The following is a 26521-nucleotide window of genomic DNA, read 5'->3' as shown; positions in this document are numbered from 1 at the left end:
CTGCAGGAACACACTTCTCAGTTTAAACACTTCCGTTGGCTGCCAAACTCCCGAGACATGAACATTATTGAGCTTATCTGGGAGGTCTTGCAACGTGGTGTTCAGAAGAGATCTCCACCCTCTCGTACACTACGGATTTATGTACAACCGAGCAGGATTCGTTCTGTCAGTTCCCTCCAGCACTACTTTAGACTTTATTCGAGTGCTTGCCACGTCTTGTGGCACTTCTGCGCACTCGCGGGTGCCATACACGATATTACGCAGGTGTGTTAGTTTCTTTGGCTCTTCAGTGTAAGAGAAGACGAGGAGTACGTTGTCAGTAGTAAAGCAGAAACATCAGAATGGATCCCTCAGAAGAATTTAGTGACTTAGAAAGAGGACTAGTCATTCGAAGTCACCTGAGTAAAGGATCCACCAGGGGCATTTCAGCACTTCTAAAACTTTCCAGAGTGACTATTGGTGATTTGACTGTAAAGTGAAAACGCGAAGGAAAAATCACAGGTGAACCAAGACTAGACTGAGTCACATGAAATCAGCAGAAAGAATGAACCGCTCGTTCCGAAGTGCTGCAGTCCAGCTAAATGGTTCAAATGTATCTGAGCACTATGGGACTTAACATCTTAGGTCATCAGTCCCCTAGAACTTAGAACTACTTAAACCTAACTAACCTAAGGAACATAACACACATCTATGCCCGAGGCAGGATTCGAACCTGCGACCGTAGCAGTCGCGCGGTTCCAGACTGAAGCGCCGAGAACCACATGGCCACCGCGGCCGGCGCAGTCCAGCTAGCACAATGACTTGGTGCGGGGAGTAGAAAGGATCGAATACAGTGGTTGAGCAGCTCCGTAGCCTACCCATTTCTAAGCGACACTTGAGGAGGTCTAAAGAGTGACGCCATTGGACAGTAGATTATTGGAAACGAGTGATTTGGAGTAGTGCAATGCAGCGGAAGGGTTTGGGTTCGGCGAATGCCTGGAGAACGTTACCTCCCGTCATGTGTAGCGTCAATAGTGAAGTACGGAGGAGATGGTGTTACGGTATTGAGGCTGTTTTACGGGTTAGGGTGTGGTTCCCCCTATTGCACTTGATAAAACGCTAAATGCGGAAGAATATGAACATATTTTGCAGCTCTACAATTTGGAGATGATGCTCGTTTGTATCAGCATGATAATACACCCTCTCATAAAACAGCGATTTGTGGCCAACAACACTGCCAAGGTGGGCCGGCCTGCCCAAGGTCCCGTCCTGAACCCAGTGGAACACATTTGGAATGAGTTATAGCGTCGAATTCGCTCCAGGCCTCGACGTCCAAAATCACTACCTTTTCTGGTTTCGGCTCTTGAAGAAGAATGGGCTGTCATTCCTCTATACACATTCAGACACCTCATTGAAAGCATCCCCAGCAGTGAACAAGCCGACATATAGACATCAGGTGGACACATCTCGTTTTAACGTCCAGTAATCGTTATGTGCATACTCTTGATCAAATAGTGTAAATACAGATAATTATAACCAAACATTTGTTGAAATACTAGGTTGTTTCCATAAACTCGTTTTAGAGCCTTTTCATTATCAGGTGGGACATGCAAAATTACACGAGTTGTGCCGAAAAACGAATTTCTTTACTTACTGCGAAAGTAAGAGTGGTTCCTTATTGCTAAGTTCATTATCTTCTACTGTCTGTATCGTTTTCACCCTCAAGGTTTTGGTCCCTCTAAGCACCCTTATCTGATTTAGCTCAGTGACATTATTCCTGTGCCTAAGATGCTGTGGAGTCAGCCTCCATAACTATGTAGTAATCGCGTCTGATTACCATGCGAAGAACCCAGCTTCATTTTCCGGTGCTACCAGGAATTTTTCCTTTGTGGGAGTGCTGGAAAACGATCCACTCAGCCTCGTGATCCGAACTGCGGAGTTAATCAAAAGACAGGTGACGGCGCCAACGGGTGGAAAGCTAACAACGATCTGATGAGCGGTGTGTGGACGCCATGCCTCTCCATCCGGCATGTGAATGACGTCACACGACAGACGCCGGCCGGCATCGTACAGTTTAGTCGACTTTTATACCAGTGAACACCAACTCACGATTCTTTAAAGAATCGACGACCCACGTATAAAACGTCTCACGGGCATATCCCGAACTACGTCTTGGTATAGTGATATAATTGTGCTGGTACATTCCGGGGTATATGTGGGTACTATCTGCAAAACGCGTTGCGAATAGAATTAGTAGTAAATAAGTAATAAGTTAAAACCTTATCCCTAATGCTGCACTTTCACTGGACAAACAGAGAAAGCGTACCCCTAGGAAGCGATAAACTTTTTTCCTTTCATTATTTTGCTTGGGGTATCTGCGAGCAAAAGTTTCGTAAATGTTTGAAATTATGTGTAAAGCTGTTGGAAGATGCTGAGTACTATCATTCTCAAATATTGGATGAATATAGTCTGGATAATTTTCACGCCGTGAGTTACGTTGGGCAAGGCATATACGCACTATGGGGCTGTTATACTTGACTAAATGTGTTGAACTTTGAACATAATACTACAGCTCTGGATTAGTAGATTATGGCAGCATTTTAAAATTTTAATTTCGCTGAGTAACTGTTTGAAATATTGAAAATCAAATTTTTGTTGACACTGGAAGGTGTTAGACTGTTAGACAAACAACCTACTACTGGACCGCATCCTGGCTTAGCTGTTTATTGATACGAGGGCTATTTCGTTTTGAGCTTCTGATCACTTGCGAAACGGAAATCACAGAGCACATAAAAATGTTTTATTGTAACATTTAGCTACGCCTTTCACCTGCATCTCTACACAGTCGCCTCTCCAACGTCTGCCGTTAGTTGTACCTAGTTTCCAATACTCTCGTCATAGAAGACGCTTGTAATTCCCTTCAGTTCCTTACGCTGAGCGGCAGATCGTTGTTGTTCTGTGAACGAAGAGTTGAAATCAGAGGGAGCTAAGTCTGGCCTGAATGGTGGATGAAGTAAGAGGGAGCTAAGACTGGGCTGCATGGTGGGTGATCAAACACATTCCATCAAAAACTCTGAAAGAGCTTCGTTGTTGCACCTGCAGTATCCTCCCGAGCAGTGTAATGAAGAAACAAACGCATGACAGTTACGTTATGTGAGGTGCATGAAAGGTGGCGAAACTCCTCAGCAGGACTACACATCTGACGGGAGACACTATTTTCTATGCAGTTTTACTTGCTCACTGTGGGCTCAGAACTGAAATGTGTGACGTGACGCAATAGGCGAGCTTGCTAGGGACACTACGCAAAGCTTCAACAGATTTTCACTGTCGTTTTAATTTCGTGACCGATCGGAGTTTGTGGAACAGACTTCTTCAAACAACAGTTGTCTAAATTTTCCCAACAGCGTCTCTCTCTCTCTCTCTCTCTCTCTCTCTCTCTCTCTCTCTCTCTCTCTCTCTCTCTCTATTTATCTATGTATCTATCCCTCTCTCTGGACTATGTCAGATACCGATCGCTTCTAGGCTAAGACCTTTGAAGCTACAGAGACCCCCACTGGCGCAAGGGAATCTTGGGCCTGATTTCCCACTTGCGCTGGACGGTCATGCCGATGGGTGATTCACTGGGTATGGTTATATCGTGCATGAGCGAATCATGGGGCCCTACCCTATAAAGTACTAATCATTACTCTTTTACTGTTCTATTATTTGTTTATAAATTTGTTCAGTCGTGTGAACTAGCTCCTGATACACGTGGTGTAAGTGTGTGTGTGTGTGTGTGTGTGTGTGTGTGTGTGTGTGTGTGTGTGTGTGTATGCGTCTGCATGTGCATATGCATATGCGTGTGGCGTGTGCGTGAGAGAGAGGGGGAGAGAGAGAGAGATAGATAAAGAAAGAAAGAATATATATTTACATTATCACACTTGGTCTTACAAACATACACATACAGGGTGTTCATGGTATAAATGCGGATATTTCTAGCGATGACTCAGGACGGTGTACTGAACAACATTACATCAGTGTTCACTTCATATGAGGACAAATAGTAATAGCTATAACGAGTAGTATGTTTTAATATTGGTTGGTAGCTCCAAGTACCCATAGCGCAAGCAAGCCATCAATGTTTATTTTCCCCTGGACAGCAGTCAGGTATTCAAGTGCGGACGCGTGAAAGTAAAACGGATAGTCTACTTTGACAGTTATAGTCCACCAAGTGGCGCATTTACGATCGTGCATAAAACATCAGTTAGTAAATTATCTGATGTATTTGAGGGAAGACTGTTACATGCAGAGCCGGCTGGAGTGACCGAGCGTTTCTTAGCGCTTCAGTCTGGAACCGCGCGACCGCTACGGTCGCAGGTTCGAATCCTGCATCGGGCATGGATGTGTTGATGTCCTTAGGTTAGTTAGATTTAAGTAGTTCAAAGTTTTAGGGGACTGGTGACCTCAGCAGTTAAGCCCCTTAGTGCTCAGAGCCATTTGAACCATTTGTTGTTAGATGCAGAGGATAAACACTAATACACTGTACCTACGCCCATGACATCCTATATAATTGACTGTATGGGAAGATCATGTTGCAGGAGTTTCATTTGTCCGTAATTCTGATCGACACCTGTCCACGGCTAAGGATTCCGTTAACTCAATTTCTGTGCTATATAATTACTGTTATAATTTTCACTAGCGCCTCTGGGAAGCTTTCCTTCCTTTTACTATATTCAGACAATTCACGCTTTCTAATTTTTATTGCAGGCAAGTGGCACGTGGCTTTGTGGTATACATACCTGATAATCTGCTTTGTATAGTAATAAATATGTATTTCGTGTTCAGCAGCGTCCTTTCCACCCATTACTGCCATCTCAGTACCTCCTTCTATTCCTGAAATTAGCTCTTCTCTCGGGTTTCAGCCTAATAAGTAATAAAACAGTAGTGTTTCTTCCCCCTTTGTGCATAAATGCAGATCAAAGTATTAGGTTAATGAACAGTTCAGATAAGTAGAATTAGTACGCATACGTTTTGCATGCTTTTTATCCTTCGCTTATGAAAACTCGGTCTGTCGATGGTTCGTGCATGACATACTTTGTTCTTAGTACATTACTGAACAGGGGAAACTGATAATGGGGCAGACACCAAATCTAATCGTGTGACCAGATTGGTTCCTGCTATGCCTGAAACAGCAACACTGTCTCCTCTGAGTGATACACCGTGAAGGAAATTGCTTTCCGTGTTGTTGGCTCCGCCTGGCGTCGCATAATACGCTGCGTTGACCCGGTATTCCGGAATGTGCAGCAAACCGCGGCGCGGACGATTGATCCCGCAAAGTTGTCGCTCGTCTACCTCGGCGACAATGGTAACGTGACCATCGACTGCGCGTTTTCCGCCCGCGGCGAACTGCCGTAGATTTTTACGGCCGCTATCACACGTCGCCTCTAACACGCAAGCGGGACGATCACACGCCACGCTGCACCGCCCGTCTCCTGTGGGCGTTCTGCGACCAATACTGACACCATCTGCAACTTATCGAGGTAGCCAAATCTACCGTAGCTCTGGAAATCGTCTAGTTAAATTGTTACAGAGACAAAAATGCCACAGAAACAATCACGAAACTTCGTGTTTCGCAGACTTGACTCCATCTTCAACAAGCTCGCCTAGAGTTTGAAGGGAAATTAAATAACCAGTGGGGAAACGAATGGAAAACTGCTACCGCCTGTAAGGGACGATCCTCTCTGTGGTCGGCTGAGCGGTCCTAGGCGCTTCAGTCTGGAATCGCGCGGCCGCTACGGTCGCAGGTTCGAATCCTGCCTCGGGCATAGATGTGTGTGATGTTCTTAGGTTAGTTAGGTTTAAGTAGTTCTAAGTTCTAGGGGACTGGTGACCTCAGATGTTGAGTCCCATAGTGCTCAGAGCTATTTTTTGAACCTCCCTCTGTATTTCCTAGAGTTTATCCTGTCCCATGGGAGTGTGCTGTTTTCGTAATTAGACAGATTTATTTTATTGTAACTTTGTGGCCAGATGTCTCTTTGCCGCTCGAGTCGTCAGTTAACATAAGGGATGGAAGTCAGGTGTACCATCTGTCTGCGAATTGTGTAAACTTTGTTCCATGTGTTACAATCTATAAAACTCTGCATAACGCAATTTCTGAGTTGGAGGTGGGGGGACAAGCTCAGCATTTGCCTAAACCAGCGTGAGAAACCGACTGAAAACTACTCTCAGGCTGGTATGCCAGACCAACAATCGTTAATTCACCATGCAGGTTCGATTCGAGTCCGGCTCACCTCCCCTCGCAAGCTAACATACTGCACTTTATGCTATATTGGGAACACCTCGAGATGGCGATCCTATAGCGAATTATATCCTTGCGTTGGAGCCCAGAGATTGGTGTATGGGTGATGAGCGGAAATACTTCCCCATTGTCAGGATGGTGTTGTGGGACCTATAAAGCGTCATTCGGCTCTAGTAAAACATGACTAGCAAGCTAACAATTATTCGGTCAGATTTACAGTTCTCTACCTTCTCGTCAGCATCGACCGATGCATTGTGCCAGAGACATGGTGAAATTTTGCTGACTCCTGGTTTTGGCTGAGCTGGTAGGCTAGGCAACTTCTCCAGCAACTAACTTGGAAGTCTTGCGGATGTAGTCCAGTCAACTGATCCCGGTCTCACCAGACAGGAAGTCTCTGACACCCAGAATTGTCTGTAGCAGTGATCAGAAACAGAGGCACCACCAGTGACGTCGATGTTAGTGCAATAAGCAGTGCGAGAGGGAAGTGCTGAAACATAAGGATGTCACTAGGCCGTAAAATCAATAAATTGGGTGTTTTGGTTGAAACACCATCGATCCTTACGGCCAACTCCATTCAGAGGCAGAGACCTGAGGTATTTATGTAGACAGGTAGAAGGTAATTATGTGCGTTCTGTGCATGGTTCAAATGGCTCTGAACACTATGGGACTTAACATCTATGGTCATCAGTCCCCTAGAACTTAAACCTAACTAACCTAAGGACATCACACAACACCCAGTCATCTCGAGGCAGACAAGCGCTCTGTTCATTATGACCGAATATGTCCTGCTTCTATACCAGTGGTCAGTGGTCTTCATCCACTGTGTTTGATTATCAATTTCCTACAGGATCTGAACTGCACTGTCAGATCTCTCAGAGGTGCTGTTGCATCCAAGGTGAAACTCGTTGCTGCATGTAACGAGAACTAATGAATGTATTTCCTCGGTGGACACGTTCTTAAATGTGTAACTTGTGCGTGACCTTTGGTGCCAACGTAAAAGAGTGTGCTCGTGTATACTCCTGACTTGTAGTGTTAACTGTTCCTTTCTGCTGCATAGCTCTTTCACCGCCTCCGCCTAGTGTCACCTATAACTGTGCTAGTGTGATTTTAATTTATTTACCTTTTGGTCTCTGGTGTGACAGTGGCATTAAAAACGAAACATCCCATATATCGTATACGTCTCACACACTTTAATTTAACCGCTGACACAACAAAAAAAAATCTGTTCTGAATAGAGTCCTGTTACTATGAATGTGGAGAGGAAGATACCAGGGTGTCAATGCCAAAAACTCTGCTCTGGCAATTTGGAAGCATGTTACAACATTCACCGTGAAGATGCTCCAGACAGTACCGGAAATTAAAAAAGATCTTCAAATTGTTCTCTAATTTCCTTGCAATGATGGAAATGTAATTGTATCGGTACCGATTCCTTCTTCCCCAACAAGAATTGTTGTTGTGGCCCTCAATCCGAAGACTAGATAGATGCAGTACTCGAAGCAATTCTCTTGTGCAAGGCTCTTCGTCTCTGCATAACAACTATCAGAACCTACATCCATTTGTAACTGCTACTGCATTCATTCCTAAGTCCATCCCTAGAATTTTTACCCCCCCTATACTTCCCTCCATTAACAAACTGATTATTCGTTGGTGCCACAGAATGTGTCCAGTCAGGTAGCTTGTGCTATATGTCGTTTTTATTCAGTTCGATTCAGTACCTACTTACTATCTACGCGTCTAATATTCAGCATTCTTCTGTAGCATTGCATTTCAAACGTTGCTATTCCCTACTTGTCTGAACTGATTAATTTCTATGTTTCACTACTGTATAAGGCTGCGCTCCACAAAAATACCTTCAGAAAGGTTTACTAAGACTTTAACTGATATTAAATTTTAACAAATTTATCTTTTTCAGAAATTCTCTTTTTCCTATTGCCAGTTTGCAGTTTGAAACTTTTATATCTTGTGTGTATTATCATAATTGGGGAAGATATCGTGAACTTAGCCAGTGCTGTGTAAATACGTAATGGCAAACTTGTCATCGACATTTGTAAATGAAATGCTGCCTGTACCATGTGAAGCTATCACACTGTGTGTGTGTGTGTGTGTGTGTGTGTGTGTGTGTGTGTAAAAGTGAAAAGTTTTTCATTGACTGGAAAATTTCCTTTATAAATTTCGGTTACGGGGATGCGATTTATGATTATTGCGACATTTTATTTACGTCATTATGCCTCCCACTCAAATAAGCCATTCACTAATTGGTCATGTTAATCACAAAACGGGTACATAATATGATAATCTTTGTTTTCTCTTCCTTCGCTTTCGAATCTGTAAATCCTTTCACTGTCCCTATCTGGAACAGAATCACTAAAATTTTTCTCGTATAGTATACTAATGAGAACAGCCATTTCAAAGAAAATTAATTTTTATTTTCTCATTAGACTCACGTAGTCCTGGTAATAGGTTGTATTCTTAACGACTAAGTAACCTTGAAGCTCAGATCAACAGTTAACAACACGAGAAGATGTATAAATTTGATCAGTAAGTTCATATTTTCTGTCTCTAAAGAAAAACAACGACCAAAAGTTGTCAATGTATGTTGAATGAAGTCACAGTTCCACTTCCCACGTAGATTTACATGGATACCATGCGACAGTGACTAAAATTTTCGGTCTGAGATGCGACATTAAATTAGAGCCAGGCAAAATTCAGAACTATAGCCACCAGAATAATCTAAAAGTCTGTCAGGAAACGCACTCGCGTTATTTCAGAGCCTGAAACGAAGTCCATCTGAGAGAAAAACTATGTGAAGTTTGAATTTTGCATAATACATCATCGGCGACGGACACTCTTCGGCTCCTCGGTCTTGATTCACGTTACACTTCACTGCCTTCTAGGAATGAGTGGCCCAGCAGTTAAGAAACCTCGCTGTAAACATTTATTCTTAATTGGCGAAACTGGAAGGTGATTTAGTTCCAGTCAGCATGTTAGCCAGCGATCATTATCTCTTTATCAATCTGATGCTACATCCTTGTTGCTACAGTGAGCAGAACGTATCTATAAAATCACTAGTAAGTTTCTAAATACGTGTCTTCCTGCAGAAAATTTGTAAACGTCCTCTGCTTACACTTTATTTTGAAGCCCTAAATGTTCTTGAAAACATTCACCTTCTAATTTTGGAGACTCTCGTTGTACACTGATCAGTAGAGAATTATGTCCTCCGACCAACTATCGATCTAAACCAGCCCAGGCTGTAGCTTTGTCACCTGGCGAGGAGTGATTGCTAGTCAGACACATGCACGGAGCATGTAGTATCAGTGAGCGTGCTCTCCATGTGTGGACTGGGGAAGGCACGCGATCTGTTTGAGTTTGATGGAGGGCAGATTGTGATGACCAGCAGGCTCGACTCGAGCATTTCGGAAGCTGCACGACATGTCGGGTGTTCGAGGAGTGCTGTGGTGAGTGTCTTCACCACGTAGCACAGCCAAGGTGAAACCACGTCCAGGCTTCGTGGGGGCGTCCGCCCTCGTTACAGATGTCGGACGTCGTAGACAGACTGGTATAACAGGACTGGCAGCGAACTGTGGCAGAAGCAACATCAGACTTTAACGCTGGACAGAGTACAAGTCTGTCTGAACACACAGTGCACCGAACACCCAGAGCGGTTAGTCTCCGCAGCCGACGACTCATGCATGTGTCAATGTTAACACGACAACATCTGCAACTACGACTCAAATGGGTACAAGACCATCGGCACCGGCTCAGTGGCAGAGCGCTCCACGGTCTGATGAATCCCGAGACCTTCTTCATCATGCTGATGGAAGGGCGTGAATCCGCCGTCTTCCAAGGCAACAGCGCCTTGACACCTGTACTGTGGGACGGAGACAAGCTGGCGGCGGCTCCATTATGCTCTGGGAAACGTTCACGTGGGCATCCATGGGCTCAGTGAAGCTCGCGCAAGGAAACATGACGACCGAGGAGTATCGTACTTCAGCTGCAGACCACACACACCCCTTTATGACGATCATGTTTCCCGACGGCAGAGGCATTTTTCAGCAGAAGTATGCGTCATGTCACAAGGCCAGGAGGGTGATGGAGAGTTTCGACAAGTACAGTTGCGAGTTCCAACTGATTGTGCCGACCCTCCAACTCGCCAGATCTAAACCAAATCGAACACATCTAGGATGTGACTGAACGTGGCGTCAGAGCCCCACTCTGGAATTTGTTGGAATTAGGGGACTTGCGTGCGCAGATGTGGTCCCAACTCCCTGCAGAGACCTACCAAGGCTTCATTGCTTCCATGCCGCCACGCGTCGCCGCTGGTGTCTGTGCCAAAGGTTGACAACCGGCTGTTATGTTGATGGTCATAATGTTCTACCTCATCGGTGTACAACTGACCTGTAACGCACTACGAAATGAAGTTGTACCATTAATATTGCTGGTATTTAACCCATTAACACATTTTATGAATTAGTGAAAACACAAAACACGAAATATCTTCGAAAATTTTAAAGGTAGTCTATAAGCGATTTCTCTGTATGATTTTCTTTTAAAATGGCACTTCGACTTTGTAGGCATTGTCTGCAATACTTTCAAACACACCTATGAAATGTTATTTGCAGACAAGGTAATACAAGAAAAGCTACGAAGTATGGGTTTTAAAACACTGTTGGTAGCTTATTAAAGAATTAGATTCCTATTTCTGCAGCAAAATTTTTGACCATGGATGAATTAAGCAGGAATTAAAGCACAGAACTGCAATAGCAAAAACAGCATTTTTGAAAAAGATAAATTTGTTAACATCGAATTTAGTGTTACGAAGTCTTTTCTGGAAGCATATTTATGGAGTGTAGACACATATGGAACAATATGCAGACGATAAACCGTACACTTCGTGGATTTACTAAGAACTTACACAACTGCGTAACAGAAATCCTCCCCTAAAGATCGGAAAAGTAAGAAGGAAATCTGCACTTTGGCTAATTGAAGAACTAAAACAGCTCATGAGTGTCAGAGACGCTGCACATCGGGAATGCAAACTATGCACTACACTTGAAAATCGTATTGCTTACAAACAGAGGCGGAACAGAGTCAGTCAAGGTGTGAGAAATGCTGAACTCAGTCATGCTCATACATTAACCGACAACAGAAACAGACCACTGTTTTTTACTCTGAGTGAGCTCTGATCAGTATCCAAGAACTTCCCAGAGAGCGGTATACCTCGCAACACAGGCTGAAAAGGCATCTTCCGGTGCTCATAATATAATCTGCAACTATTATTCCGTGCCGGCCGGTGTTGTCATAATGTTCTAGCTGATCGATGTACGACTGACCTGTAACGCACTTCGAAATGAAGCTGTACCATTAATACTGCAGGTATTTAACCCATTAACACATTTTATGAATTAGCTAAAATACAAAACATGAAATATCTTCGCCGGCCGCAGTGACCGAGCGGTTCTAGGCGCTACAGTCAGGAACCGCGCGACCGCTACGGTCGCAGGTTCGAATCCTGCCTCGGGCATGGATGGGTGTGATGTCTTTAGGTTAGTTAGGTTTAAGTAGTTCTAATTTCTAGGGGACTGCTGATCTCAAATGTTAAGTCCCATACTGCTCACAGCTTTTTGAACCATTTTTTATTATTCCGTATGTCATCGGAAACAGGTCTTCCCAGATCACACAGATTTGGTTTTACCTACCATTTCTCTGCTGTCCAGCCGCAGGTATCGCTATAAATATGTTACGGGTGGAGAAGATCCCGACATCATATCAAAATGAACAAATCGGACAATACTGCTCACAGCTTTTTGAACCATTTTTTATTATTCCGTATGTCATCGGAAACAGGTCTTCCCAGATCACACAGATTTGGTTTTACCTACCATTTCTCTGCTGTCCAGCCGCAGGTATCGCTATAAATATGTTACGGGTGGAGAAGATCCCGACATCATATCAAAATGAACAAATCGGACAAAAAAATTAGTCATCTCCAGTATATATCAAGCTGGTGCCGTGTTACATTGGCTCTAACCTCAAGAGTGACTTAATACAAGAAGAAAGTGAACACACACGTTGTTATGATATCCCATACTCAGCCGAAACCACATTCCAAATACACTGCCTGACCCAAAAAAGAGAAGTACCCAAAGGGGATAAGGAAACAAAAAGAAACTTGGAGCACTGGACCATTTCTGGTGTTATTTCACAGAACGTGCCAGTATGAGCCCATTTATCAGTGTGACGTTGCAGCCCTTCTGGCCTGGATGCCGGCACTGATCCGGTTAGGAAGTGGTTAATCCTCTCCTGGGCCAACCTGACAACTGTTGTAACTGGTCATTGATATCCCTGATACTGGCATTGGGACAGTGTTGACATTTGACAACTGAGCAGGTCCGACAGATGTTCTGTCGGGGACAGACATGTGGATCAAGCCGGCCACTGGAATACCCCAATATCATGTGGACAGTTCATAGGAGTACGTGGCAAGAGCGAACCGGCATGACGACGCAGGATGTCCTCGGCTTACCTTTGTGCCTCAAGCACTACCAGCCTTGACTTCCCGACGATAGTCATCCGGGAAAGATCAGAACCGAACTCACTGTCGAGAGCAGTGTGACTCCATTCATCAGCAGCCCACGCTTCCTAGTCTCGGCAGCGCTCCAAACACAGCCGTTTGCGTTGTGATGACAACTTCAGCCTACGTAGTACTACTGCTGCTGGTCTCTGCCTAATGGTGCGGGATGACACAGAATACTGCGTGATGTCCATTACTTATTCTTAGTTGACAGACGCAGATGTGGAGCGGTTGTAGACGTGCTTGGCGCACGGTACGGTGATCCCCTGCTCTGGCGGTGTGGTGGCCAGATGTGGTCGATCAGAACTTTGACGAAGAGTATGCCAGCCCTGCGTCCCCATGCAATCCAACATCGGGCCAGTGTCACATCAGAATGTCCCTGAAATCTCTATAATACGCGATAGTGGTATACTAACGAAAAGGAAGACAGAAATAAAAAAAGGAAGTATGTGCATAAAACACTCAGACCTGTTGGACATCTGTTCCAACCTAAATGACCTTTCTGGACTCTGAGAAGCTCGTCTGCAGAAACCAGCACGATTTTAGGAAACAGCGGTCGTGCGAGACGCAGCTGGTCCTCTTTGTGCATGATATACAACAGGCCCTAGATACCGACTCCCAGGTTGATGCCATATTCCTGGACTTTCGAAAAGCTTTCGGCTCAGTTCCGCACCGTCGCTTGCTCCAAAAAGGGCGCGCTTACGCCCTATCCGATGTAATATGCGATTGGATACGAAGTTTTCTAACAGACAGAGAGCAGCATGTCGTCCTGAATGGGGAGACTTCAACAGAAACAAGTGTATCATCAGGTGTGACTCAGGGCAGCGTAATAGGTCCCCTACTTTTCACGATTTACATAAACGACCTAGTTGATGGTATTGACAGCGGGATTAGACTGTTTGTGGATGATGCTGTACTTTACAGCAGCATCACACGAAAGTTGTGAACAAATCAATGAGGACTTGCAGAAAATGTGTGGTGTAATGACTGGCTGTTATCTCTCAATATTAGTAAGTGTAACCTACTGCGTATAACAAGGCGAAAATCCCCATTAATGTATGAGTACAAAATAAATGATCAGTCTTTGGAAGCTGTAACATCCTTCAAGTATCTGGATGCGACTATTGGAAATGATCTCAAACGGAACGTTCAGGTTATACAAGTAACGGGTAAGTCGAACAATAGATTGCGGTTTATTAGTGGAATCCTGAAGCGATGCAGCCCTTCAACAAAGGAAAGTGCTTACAGTACGAAAGTTCGTCCAGTATTAAGAGTATTGTTCGTCTGTATGGGACCCATACCAGTTGAGTGTGATTCAAGACATTGAGAAGGCCCAAAGAAGAGTGGCAAGATTCGTGACAGGTACATTTAGCCATCGCGACACACTTGCAGACAGTCGACGCGCTAAACGGAAAGATCTGATCACTTAATTCCAAAAACCGATCTTAGCCTAGGATGCAAAGCATATATTATTACCGCCGACTTTCAAACCGCACAATGATCACCATTCAAAGGTAACGGAAATTAGAGCTCGTACTGAGGTATTCAGACAGTCGTTTTTCCCTCGCGTGTTCCGCGAGTGGAACAGAGGGGCTGAAACTTGACTTTGATGCGAATAGTGCCCTCCGCCACTCACCGCTTGGTGGCTAGCGGTGTGTATATGTAGATATAAATGTAGGTGAATACAAAGGCAGGTTGTTGTTGTCGCAGTTAAGGTCTCGTTAACAGTTCTCTTTAGACGAAAGTAAATCGAGAGCCGCGCAAACTAGAGCAGTTCCGCAGCCGAGCAATAAAGCGGCCGTCTAAGGAAGGATGTGGCGGTTCGCCAGCGACTGTCGTTGGATTTTATGGCGGCCATCGCGTCCGCTGCACGCTATCCTATCCTATCCGGTCGGGTCCGGTAGATTACAGCCGACGTCGTCGACGCTATCTCCAGACGTACCGCATGGATTAGTGCCGTATCCCCCCCCAATACCTTCTCCTCGCCATCGCCACCCGCCATCTTCACGCTCTCTCGCACTGGCGCTGACGCTGGCAGTAGCCCTCTCTTCTTTGGTAACTCCGGTCCTGTTCACTACTCGGCTGATCCCGAGGACGTTCACAGATTTACTGTGCTAATTCATTCGCTTCCTCAGAGACGGACATGCCCGTAAGGCGACCTGCTGTGAAATGTTAATAGACAACTAACACCAAGCTCTATAAGACTGTTGCTTTGCCATCATCATCATCAACAACAACAACAACACAGGTTTCATCTCATTCTCCTTCCTCTTCTTATTATTCATCTTCTCTTTCTTGTTTAACTTCTCCTTATGGTGATTATTATTCTCTGTGCCGTGCTTACTCTCCGTCTCACGCTTCTGTTCCTCTTCCTCTTGCTCCTCGTACAGCTCTGATAATGCAGTACTGCCAACATAAAAGCCCTCATACAACTTTAGACATTTTAGAGATGCCTTCGTATATCCATAATTGAAACGGACGACTTGGGACGTCAGCTAGAATAATATATGTTAAAAAATGACGAGATTCCTCCAGCTGTAATAAGGTGTTGGTTTTATTGGCAACTAGTTTCGATGTTGTTACAACACCATCCTCAGGCCCGTACTTGTAGACAGCAACCGTATGTGTCTAACACTAGTAGTCAGTGGTGAGATAGGTGTGTTCCATGCGGAAGGCAGGTAGTAGCTCCAGGTGTTACCAGCTGCCTTCCGCATGGAACACACCTATTTAACCACTTACTTCAAAAGTGGTTCAAATGGCTCTGAGCACTATGGGACTTAACATCTGAGCTCATCACTCCCCTAGAACATAGAACTACTTAAACCTAACTAACCTAAGGACAGCACACACGTCCATGCCCGAGGCTGGATTCGAACCTGCGACCGTAGCACTCGCGCGGTTCCGGACTGAAGCGCCTAGAACAGCTTGGCCACACCGGCCGCCTGACCACTTACTATAAATGTTAAACACATACGGTTGCTGTCAACAAGTATGGGCCTGAAGATGATGATGTAACAACATCGAAATTAGTTGCCAATAAAACCAACACCTTATTACAGTTGGAAGAATCTCGTCATTTTTAACATATTTTAGTGATGTGGTTTATGCGACCGTAATAAATGTAAGGTCAGTGTGAACCGAAGCGGTTCACTATGTTCATGTTCTCTGAAGCAGAAGCACCTAATACAAGGGCTTTCTGGAAAGTAATGGCTCCAAACTTTTAATGTGAAAACCTTTAAAGCTTTTTAAATAAAGCAAACGTTATTAACACTCTACATCTTTATCTTCATGTCTACATATTCATTTCTCAACATAGTCCCACTGGCGGCTTATACATTGCTCCCAACGAGAGACCACTTCATTCATAACGTCACTGCAGAATGTTTGATTTTCTTTACGCAGCAACAACCTCACCTCTGCGTGCATCGCCTCATCACTATCTAACTGAAATCCTCGAAGGCATTCTTTAAATTTCGGGGCAAAGGGATAGGGGCACGTCGCGATTTTATGGAGGATGGACGATGATAGCGAACCAAGGCGTCGGATTATTGCAGATTTCGCAGCGCTCGTATGTTATCTGCCACTGCCTCGTTGAAGGAGAGGCTGCTTCGTGTGTGGAAGAATTCTTCGGCACGTTTTCTGCGGTTAGAAACTCGATTACAATGCGCTGTTTCTCACGCACCCACATGTTACACACGGCCCAATTGCGTTCCGAGACCTCTAGCGACAGAGGACTGCAAATATGTAGACATGAATAATAAAGATGTAGAATGTTAGTAACGTTTGTTTTATTTAAAAACCTTAAGAGTTTTCATGAAAAAAATTCGGAGGAACTACTTTTCAGCACGCCCTCGTACATTTGCGTTCTCTCTCTCTGTCTCTCTCTCGCAATATAGTAACAATGTTATCTATTATACAAAAATTAATATTAGTTTGTTCTCTTCTGTGCATTCCAATATCTTTCATCAGATTACGACGAAACTTGGCTGTATTATGTGCGCGTCTGCGAAGGTTTCTGTGGCAGTGAGAACCACCTACCAGCCATAGGGTTTGGAGTGAAAAGGAAGTGACATAGAAGCTTAACTGAGGAATGTCTCAAGCAATTTCAAGTAAATTTTGTGTGTATAATACTCATTATTTACGTACAAAACTTGTGGGCGTAATATGCACCAACGACACCTAGACTTGTTGGGTTAGGGGGGAGGGGGATGAGAAAACGTGGCATGCAAAAATATTCGATAATGACGGACATTAGTGTCAGATCGAGAGGATTCTATGCCTCCAGACTTATTGGTGACAGGCCCAATGGCATTACACACCTACCGTTGCTGGTGAGGGTGTGGGTGGGGGCTGCAGGAGGAGGAGGAATGCAAAGCAATCACATATCAGCATATCTCTGTTTCACTTGAAAGAATTTCTATCTAAATTGGATCATGTATCACTTGCTACTTGGAATAACTTGCTGTGACAGTAACATACCTAGTACCCCTATGGCTGAGGGTCTGGGGTGAAAAAGTTCCCTCCATCCGACCACGCCTCGGAAAAGCTCAACGGTACCGACGGACCGCCGTGTCGTCCTCAACCGGCAGGCATCATTGGACGCGGGTATGGGGGAGGGGGGGGGGGGGGGTCAATACATCGCTCTCCCGGCCGTTCTCAGTTTTCGTCGCTACTTCTCATTCGAGTAGCTCATTTCATCAACATCATAATTAATGATAGTTGCTAGATTGGACTGTGAAAAAAATAGGGCTGCGTAAAAATTCGTCCTTTTTACGGGCGCTGATGACCGCGTAGTTGAGCGTCGCACAAACCAAACATCATCCATGATCATCATCATCTTTGTACGCCATCTGTGAGACAGATTTTGGTGACTACACCCTATAGTTTTTGTCTGAGGATTCCATCACATTCCGCATCCGTAGCTTAAAGGTCAGCGTGTCTGTTTCCTATGCGGAGGATCGGGCTTCGATTCCCGATACTGCCAGGAATTTTTCATTTGTGGAAGGACTGCATAATGGGGTGCACTCAATCTCGTGATGCAAAATAAAGAGCTACTTGAGGTTAAAGTATCGGCTCCAATGTCAAGAAATCCGACAAAAGCCGATAGAGCGTTGTGTTAAACCCACGTCCCTTCATACCGCATTCAGTGACGCCATTGGCAGAGGAAGGCACGGCTGTCGTTCGGTCCCCTTTGTCCTGTCAGAGGCAGAATGTGGACCTTTGCATGCTTATTTCAGTCACAGCATTCTTCTTGACTTATCATACGAACCTGACCCTCTTCGTAGTTCCATAATTATTATTTCAGGATTGCCATTTACGTCGGAATCATTTTCGCAGACATCACTTGCAGGTAAACAGGTTGAGATTTTTTTGCTCCTGTCTCACTTGCTGTCCGTGGGTAAAAATTCGGCAAATTCACGCTCTCTGCTATTAAAGGTCCTCACATTGCAAAAAATGGCTCTGAGCACTATGGGACTCAACTGCTGTGGTCATCAGTCCCCTAGAAGTTAGAACTACTTAAACCTAACTAACCTAAGGACATCACACACATCCATGCCCGAGGCAGGATTCAAACCTGCGACCGTAGCAGTCGCACGGTTCAGGTCTGCGCGCCTAGAACCGCGAGACCACCGCGGCCGGCCTCACATTGCAATGTTGACATGGAGCGGTACCAGTTTTATAACGTCAAATCTTGTTATTTGACACTAAGTAATCATTTCCTCGTCTGAAATACAAAATAAGTTCTGCGGTATTTCGGTAACGTACCACATAAAGTAGAAAGAATAAAAAGTAAGAACGTTATCTACGTCAGAAGCAGAACTTTAGAGACGCCACATTGTACCTTGTGATTATAATTAAACTGAAGCTGTTCCAATTACTGGAATGCGGGGTGTATACATCGCCGGACACTGAAACATCATAGGTATGTTCATTAATCGGCGCGCTATCCGAGTATGCTGAAAAAAAGTAGTAGTTCCACTTCCTGCCACCAGGTGAAAATAAGGTGCCGTAAGCAGTCGGGTGTGGTGCAGGAAAAGGGGAGGAACTATCAAACATACGATAACGGTGGTTCTGACACGATTATTAGGAAATGGTCACAAGTTACAGCATATATTCAGTCTGACCTCCCTACTCAACAGCATGTTGCTCGCAACATATCCGGTGTAATAAGACCGATATCACGTCGGTATGCTGTCCTTCAGATCAGGAAGAGTTCGAATTCATCCCTGATAGACACGATCTTTCAGATGCCCCGCCGGCCCGTGTGGCCGAGCGACTCTAGACGCTTCAGTCTGGAACCGCGCTACCGGTACGGTAGCAGGTTCGAATCCTGCCTCGGGCATGGATGTGTGTGATGTCCTTAGGTTAGTTAGGTTTAAGTAGTTCTACGTTCTAGGGGACTTATGACCTCAGATGTTAAGTCCCATAGTGCTCAGAGCCATTTGAACCATTCAGATGTCCCCTCAACCAGAAGTGACATGATTTTTAGGTCGGGGAAACAGGAATGCCACACTTCCAATAATTACTTAGAGACGATGCGGTCTTTATCGAACCTTGTTTGTATTAGTCCCCTCCCCCCTTTATAATCCACAGCTAGGAACTTCACATTTCATTGCGGTAATTAATCAGTTTGTGCAGAGTAATTTAGCTTGGTTCTTAAAGGTGTGTTTATCTCATAATTAATTTTCGGGTTCAGGTAATTACATTCTACACGCCTGGAGCTCTGCAACATCACTTTTACCGGACACCAGCACAAAATAGCAAATGGCTGCACAATCGGGAGGTGTGAGGCTTCTCGCTACGCAATTCACGCTCTCCCACTTAACCGCAACACTCGCCCAGATGACTGAAGAAGTTTACGCAGAGCCACGCTCTAGTCTAGCGTCCTTTTTCATTATGCTCCCGTCAACCCCCTGCGTTTCCGTAATACATGTAATCTCGGCGGGCACGGGCCCTTTCTCTCGCAGAATATGAGCGGTTCTCCGCGTTAGACCAACGACCGCATGTAAAACACGGAAGTAAATATGCAAGAACCGCCACTACAAAGCGGCCGTAATGAATGTGCCATTAGCGGACGGATGAATAAAACATTCGTAAAGGATTTCGGACGAGAAACGAGCTCTGGCGTGGCGGTGCGTGATAGCATTTTCTTTTCCTCTTCTTTATTGGTCGCTGGCGAGATGCCTCCAACACCCAACCCCCCTAGAATTAGGCGCGCTAATGAAAGCTGCGGTCCGGCAGCCGCTGTTTCGGTAATTTCCGGAGCTGGCGGCAGGACGAATAAATTGTATACCGTTTCAGATAGAGCGAAAGGCGATAATAACGCAGGCGTGCAGAATGGAGAACTTTTTTGGCGGCACACGCTGCGAGAATCGGGCCTTTGCGTGCCGCGCTGTGCTTCGGCGGAAGTGTGTTGCGTGATGGCGTCCGTCCACTGTGAGGGGGCGGGAGTAACAAAGAGTTTTCCTAGGAAACCTGTCCCTTTCCAAGTGCCGCCAATAATTCATTTCTACACGTGCTCTGTTAAACCTAACGAGAAACTGCAAATGGGTTCCTCTTAAAGACGGAGCATAACGGACACTACAATAGCAGATGAGAGGAATGCCGTGCGAAAAATGAGGGGTGGGGGAAGAGAACTGGGATGGGGTGGGGAGACCGTTTTTCCCCCACTACATTCCCCTCCACTATTAACTATACTTAGTGTTAGTGGCAATCACAAAAATATTGCCTTACTACGAGACTCTAAGGTCAGCGTTGTTGTGTTAAATACAAGGGCTATTTTTTCTTTCTTTCTCTAGGTCCGATAAAACCATAGCGAAAATGTGACGTTTTGTACATTGTCTCTAGTATGGCTGTCGATCGCGCCACGTCGAACGTTTCAGTTCTGAGCGTAAAGCAAACACATAAATATACCTGGAACAATAGACCCCCGCCAAGTTTGAAGTGCGTGCCTTCATTCGATTTCTTCACGCTCAGGGTTTCGGCCTGAGTCCATACAGATCACAAAACACATCTGTGATGAGTGACAGCAAAGTGTGGCCGTGGTACAGGAACTTTGAAGCACGACAGACAGACGTCCATGGTGCAGGCTGGCAGGGGAAGGAGCGACTGTGAAATAATGATCTTCTTCAGCACGTGAATGAGACAATTCGAGAAAATCGTCTACGTAGGGCAATTCGGAACAATTGGAGAGGAATTTTGTCACCAGGCATTGTCCTTCATCATGTCACTCCTCCGCTGCACATACACTGAAGCGCCGGAGAAACTGGTACAGGCATGCGTACTCAAATACAGAGATATATAAACAGTATACGGCACTGAGAAGGCAACGCCTGTATGAGACGACAAGTGTCTAGCGCAGTTGTTAGATCGGTTACTGCAGCTACAATGGCAAGTTATCAAGATTTAAGTCAGTTTGAACGTGGTGCTATAATCCCCGCACGAGCGATGGAACGCAGCACCTCCGAGGTGGCGATGAAATGTGGATTTTCCCGTACGTCCATCTCAGGAGCGTACCGTGCATATCAGGAGCCCGCTAAACCATCAAATTTAAGACATCGCTGCGGCCGGAAAAAGAACCTGCAAGAACGGGACCAACGACGACTCGAGAGCGTGTGCCAACATAATAGGAGTGCAACCCTTCTGCTAATTGCTGCTGCTTTCAGTGCTGGGCCATCAGCATGTGTCAGTTTGCGGACCATTCAACGAAACATCATCCATGTGGACTTTCGGAGCCGACGGTGTACTAGTGTATCCTAGATGATTGTACGACGCAATGCATTACGCCTCGTCTGGGCCCGTTCACACCGATATTGGACAGTTTCTGACTGAAAACATGTTGCCTGGTCGCACGAGTCTCGTTTCAAATTGTATCGAACGGATGGACGTGTACCGGTATGAAGACAACTTCATGAACCCACTGACTCTGCATGTCAACAGGGGACTGTTCAAGCTGGTGGAGGCTCTTTAATGGGGCGGGGCGTGTGCGGTTGGAGTGATATGGGACCCCTGATAGATCTAGAAACGACTCTGATAAGTTGCACGTACGTAAGCATCCTGTCTGATCACCTGCATCCATCCACGTCCATTGTGCATTCCGACGGACTTCGGCAATTCCAGCAGGAAAATGTGATACCCCACACGTGCAGAATTGCTACAGAGTGTCTCCAGGAACACTCTACCGAGTCTAAACACTTCCGCTGGTCACCAAACTCACCACACATGAACATTATTGAGAATATCTGGCATGCCTTGCAACGTGTTGTTCAGAAGAGACCTCCACCCCTTCGTACTCTTACGGATTTATGGACATCACTGCAGGATTTATGGTGTCAATTCCCTCCAGCAGAACTTCAGACATTAATTGAGTCCATGCCACGTCGTAATGCGCCACTACTGCGTGCTCGCAGGGACCTTACACGATATTAGGCAGGTGTACAAGTTTCTTTAGCTCTACAGTTTATTTTCCCAATAGCTCAACCTTATTCGGGGATATGTCTTCCTCGGTTGTATATCTATGCAAAGCAGTGAGTACCCCTGTCATTCTACACTCCTGGAAATGGAAAAAAGAACACATTGACACCGGTGTGCCAGACCCACCATACTTGCTCCGGACACTGCGAGAGGGCTGTACAAGCAATGATCACACGCACGGCACAGCGGACACACCAGGAATCTCGGTGTTGGCCGTCGAATGGCGCTAGCTGCGCAGCATTTGTGCACCGCCGCCGTCAGTGTCAGCCAGTTTGCCGTGGCATACGGAGCTCCATCGCAGTCTTTAACACTGGTACCATGCCACGACAGCGTGGACGTGAACCGTATGTGCAGTTGACGGACTTTGAGCGAGGGCGTATAGTGGGCATGCGGGAGGCCGGGTGGACGTACCGCCGAATTGCTCAACACGTGGGGCGTGAGGTCTCGACAGTACATCGATGTTGTCGCCAGTGGTCGGCGGAAGGTGCACGTGCCCGTCGACCTGGGACCGGACCGCAGCGACGCACGGATGCACGCCAAGACCGTAGGATCCTACGCAGTGCCGTAGGGGACCGCACCGCCACTTCCCAGCAAATTAGGGACACTGTTGCTCCTGGGGTATCGGCGAGGACCATTCGCAACCGTCTCCATGAAGCTGGGCTACGGTCCCGCACACCGTTAGGCCGTCTTCCGCTCACGCCCCAACATCGTGCAGCCCGCCTCCAGTGGTGTCGCGACAGGCGTGAATGGAGGGACGAATGGAGACGTATCGTCTTCAGCGATGAGAGTAGCTTCTGCCTTGGTGCCAATGATGGTCGTATGCGTGTTTGGCGCCGTGCAGGTGAGCGCCACAATCAGGACTGCATACGACCGAGGCACACAGGCCCAACACCCGGCATCATGGTGTGGGGAGCGATCTCCTACACTGGCCGTACACCTCTGGTGATCGTCGAGGGGACACTGAATAGTGCACGGTACATCCAAACCGCCATCGAACCCATCTTTCTACCATTCCTAGACCGGAAAGGGAACTTGCTGTTCCAACAGGACAATGCACGTCCGCATGTATCCCGTGCCACCCAACGTGCTCTAGAAGGTGTAAGTCAACGACCCTGGCCAGCAAGATCTCCGGATATGTCCCCCATTGAGCATGTTTGGGACTGGATGAAGCGTCGTCTCACGCGGTCTGCACGTCCAGCACGAATACTGGTCCAACTGAGGCGCCAGGTGGCAATGGCATGGCAAGCCGTTCCACAGGCCTACATCCAGCATCTCTACGATCGTCTCCATGGGAGAATAGCAGCCTGCATTGCTGCGAAAGGTGGATATACACTGTACTAGTGCCGACATTGTGCATGCTCTGTTGGCTGTGTCTATGTGCCTGTGGTTCTGTCAGTGTGATCATGTGATGTATCTGACCCCAGGAATGTGTCAATAAAGTTTCCCCTTCCTGACACAATGAATTCACGGTGTTCTTATTTCAATTTCCAGGAGTGTATATACTAGGTCTTTCCCACACCTCATCTGTCAGTTACAGCTTCTGACAATGTTTGTCAAAGCGAAAAATGCCGAGCTGCAACGTGCTTCGGAGTCCAAGTCGCACTGCAGGTTTTCCTATAACTGGCTTAGGAAGTCAATTCAAAGGTTGGAGGACGGCAAAGTGTTACCATCTCTAGTAACCCATGCCTAATAGTGTACCGTAATGTTCAGAAACATTTTCTGGTTGCCGACGGCCTTACTTTTTTTTAATTTAAGACCACGAAGCTGTTACCACAAAAACTTAAAATTCTTTTACATACCGCTACCCATACCTGGTACTCTGCCGCTACGACACTTGAAAATAACGGTACAAAGGGAAAGGTGCGAAGATTAGTGTTTAACGTTGCGTTGACGACAGTGTCATTAAAGATGGAGCACAAGCTCTAATTGGGGAAGAATGAGGAAGGAAGTCAACCGTTTCATTTTCAAAAGAACCATCCCGGCATTTGCCTCGATAAAATTAGGGGGACCGCGGAAAATTTAAATCTGTTTAGGATACAACAAGGGTCGTACGTCATTATTGGCGGTGACAACCCATTGTTCGGTCGCGTGGTGCAAGTCTTTCTGTTTGACGCCACTTCGGCGACTTGGGAATCGATGATGATCGGGACAACACTAACACTCAGTCCCCCGGCGAAGAGAATCTCTGAACAGGCGGGAACCGAGCGAAGACCCTGCAATGTGGAGGCAGCTATACTTTGCTTTGTGTCTGTTTGTTGGACGTTTTGCCGCGGATGTCGCATGATAATTTTGTCCCTAATTGGTTGAAATGGCTCTGAGCACTATGGGACTTAACATCTGAGGTCATCAGTCCGCTAGACTTAGAACTATTTAAACCTAACGAACCTAAGCACATCACACACATCCATGGCCGAGGCAGGATTCGAACCTGCGACCGTAGTAGCAGCGCGGTTCTGGACTGGAGCGCCCAGAACCGCTCTGCCACAATGGCCGGAGCTGAGCTATCGTACCGGCTCAATAGACTTCCAGCTACACAATTACGTGGTCTTACGACGACGACGCCACGTGCTAGTTTTTAGGTGCAACATGAATGAAACGATGTTTAGGGAGTGAAAAAAAAGAGAGATGGCGAACTAATAATACAATCAAGAATGAGATTTTCACTCTGCAGCGGAGTGTGCGCTGATATGAAACTTTCCTGGCAGATTAAAACTGTGTCCTTTCTTTCAGGAGTGCTAGTTCTGCATGTTTGCCAGAAGAGCTTCTGTAAAGTTTGGAAAGTAGGAGACGGATACTGGCAGAAGTAAAGCTGTGAGTACCGGCCGTGAGTCGTGCTTCGGTAGCTCAGTTGGTAGAGCACTTGCCCGAGAAAGGCAAAGGTCCCGAGTTCGAGTCTCGGTCGGGCACACAGTTTTAATCTGCCAGGAAAGTTTCATATCAGCGCACACTCCGCTGCAGAGTGAAAATCTCATTCTGGAAACATCCCCCAGGCTGTGGCTAAGCCATGTCTCCACAGTATCCTTTCTTTCAGGAGTGCTAGTTCTGCATGTTTGCCAGAAGAGCTTCTGTAAAGTTTGGAAAGTAGGAGACGGATACTGGCAGAAGTAAAGCTGTGAGTACCGGCCGTGAGTCGTGCTTCGGTAGCTCAGTTGGTAGAGCACTTGCCCGCGAAAGGCAAAGGTCCCGAGTTCGAGTCTCGGTCGGGCACACAGTTTTAATCTGCCAAGAAAGTTTAATAATACAATGCTGATGGAGAAACAAAAATCAAGCGAGCGAATATTGACATTGTGAAACAGCCATTAGGTATAATGAAAGGAGGCAATGAAATAACAATAGAGCAAAGTGAAAATTCTTGAATTAAATCGCTGTCAGCTCTTTAATGGAATTAAACTAGATCATTACCAGCGAAACAGTCGATAGCTGTGTCGTGTTGGCGCTCGCAATTTAGTCGAAGACAGCAGAAAAAATTCCTAAGGTGACGTCGCTCCTCCACAACGCGTCACCTACTACAATACGAGTAAAGAGCGTACTTGGGAGGTTTTGCACTGCGGCCACTCCACGGGACAAACGTCTGTCGCGGTACTGACGCAGAACTATTGATTTCCCATCACGAAGACCTGGAGGGTCTGTCGTCGGATGTGCGTACGCTCCTTTGAAAAGTGACTCTCCAATCGAACCATCATTGTTCAACGCACAAAGCAGCACGCTGTTGGTTTTCAGTCGCCGCAACAACACGGGGCCGAAGTACCGAAATAATGACTCGATATGAAGGTTGCGAAACTCTTTATCGGTTGTCTAAAAATCGTTTACCAGATTAAAAATTAAAATAACTCTGAGTTGTCAGTACAGTTTCTGCACCTAGCTACTGTTTACTGCGTAACGAGTCTCTTATTAGGAATGAATGGCGTGGAATTTAACGTCCAGCCACATTGATTTGCCGATGGTCTCCTAACATTGCATCAGCTGAATGGCGTCCTGCGGGGATAGTCACGCACGCTATTACGCCTTTTCCGGGGATCGGGGAGGCGCGACGGCTCTCCGTAGCATCCGCCCAGCCGATTAACGAAGAGGTGCAGTGTGCCGGCTAGCCTGGATGTGGTTTTCAGGCGGTTTCCCACATCCGACTAGAGGAATGTCAGCTGGTACTGACGCCTCGCTTCAGTTACACGATTCGCAAACATTTAGAATACGTTCTCACGGCTTAAGCTGAATGGGGGTTC

At 46.0% G+C, this 26521-nt stretch overlaps 1 protein-coding gene and 1 non-coding gene across 4 annotated transcripts in view; both read left to right on the top strand.

The window, feature by feature from the left end:
• Nucleotides 1-26521, top strand: part of LOC126282166 (eye-specific diacylglycerol kinase) — a 1350273-nt gene that overhangs the window by 253249 nt on the left and 1070503 nt on the right. The window lies entirely within an intron of this gene.
• On the top strand, nt 25134-25208 carry Trnas-aga (transfer RNA serine (anticodon AGA)). Its single transcript has one exon. It is a non-coding gene; the product is annotated as a tRNA-Ser (tRNA).

The sequence above is a fragment of the Schistocerca gregaria genome, chromosome 7 (assembly GCF_023897955.1).
Source record: "Schistocerca gregaria isolate iqSchGreg1 chromosome 7, iqSchGreg1.2, whole genome shotgun sequence".
Taxonomy (NCBI): domain Eukaryota; kingdom Metazoa; phylum Arthropoda; class Insecta; order Orthoptera; family Acrididae; genus Schistocerca; species Schistocerca gregaria.
This window is presented reverse-complemented; position numbering and strand designations above follow the sequence as displayed.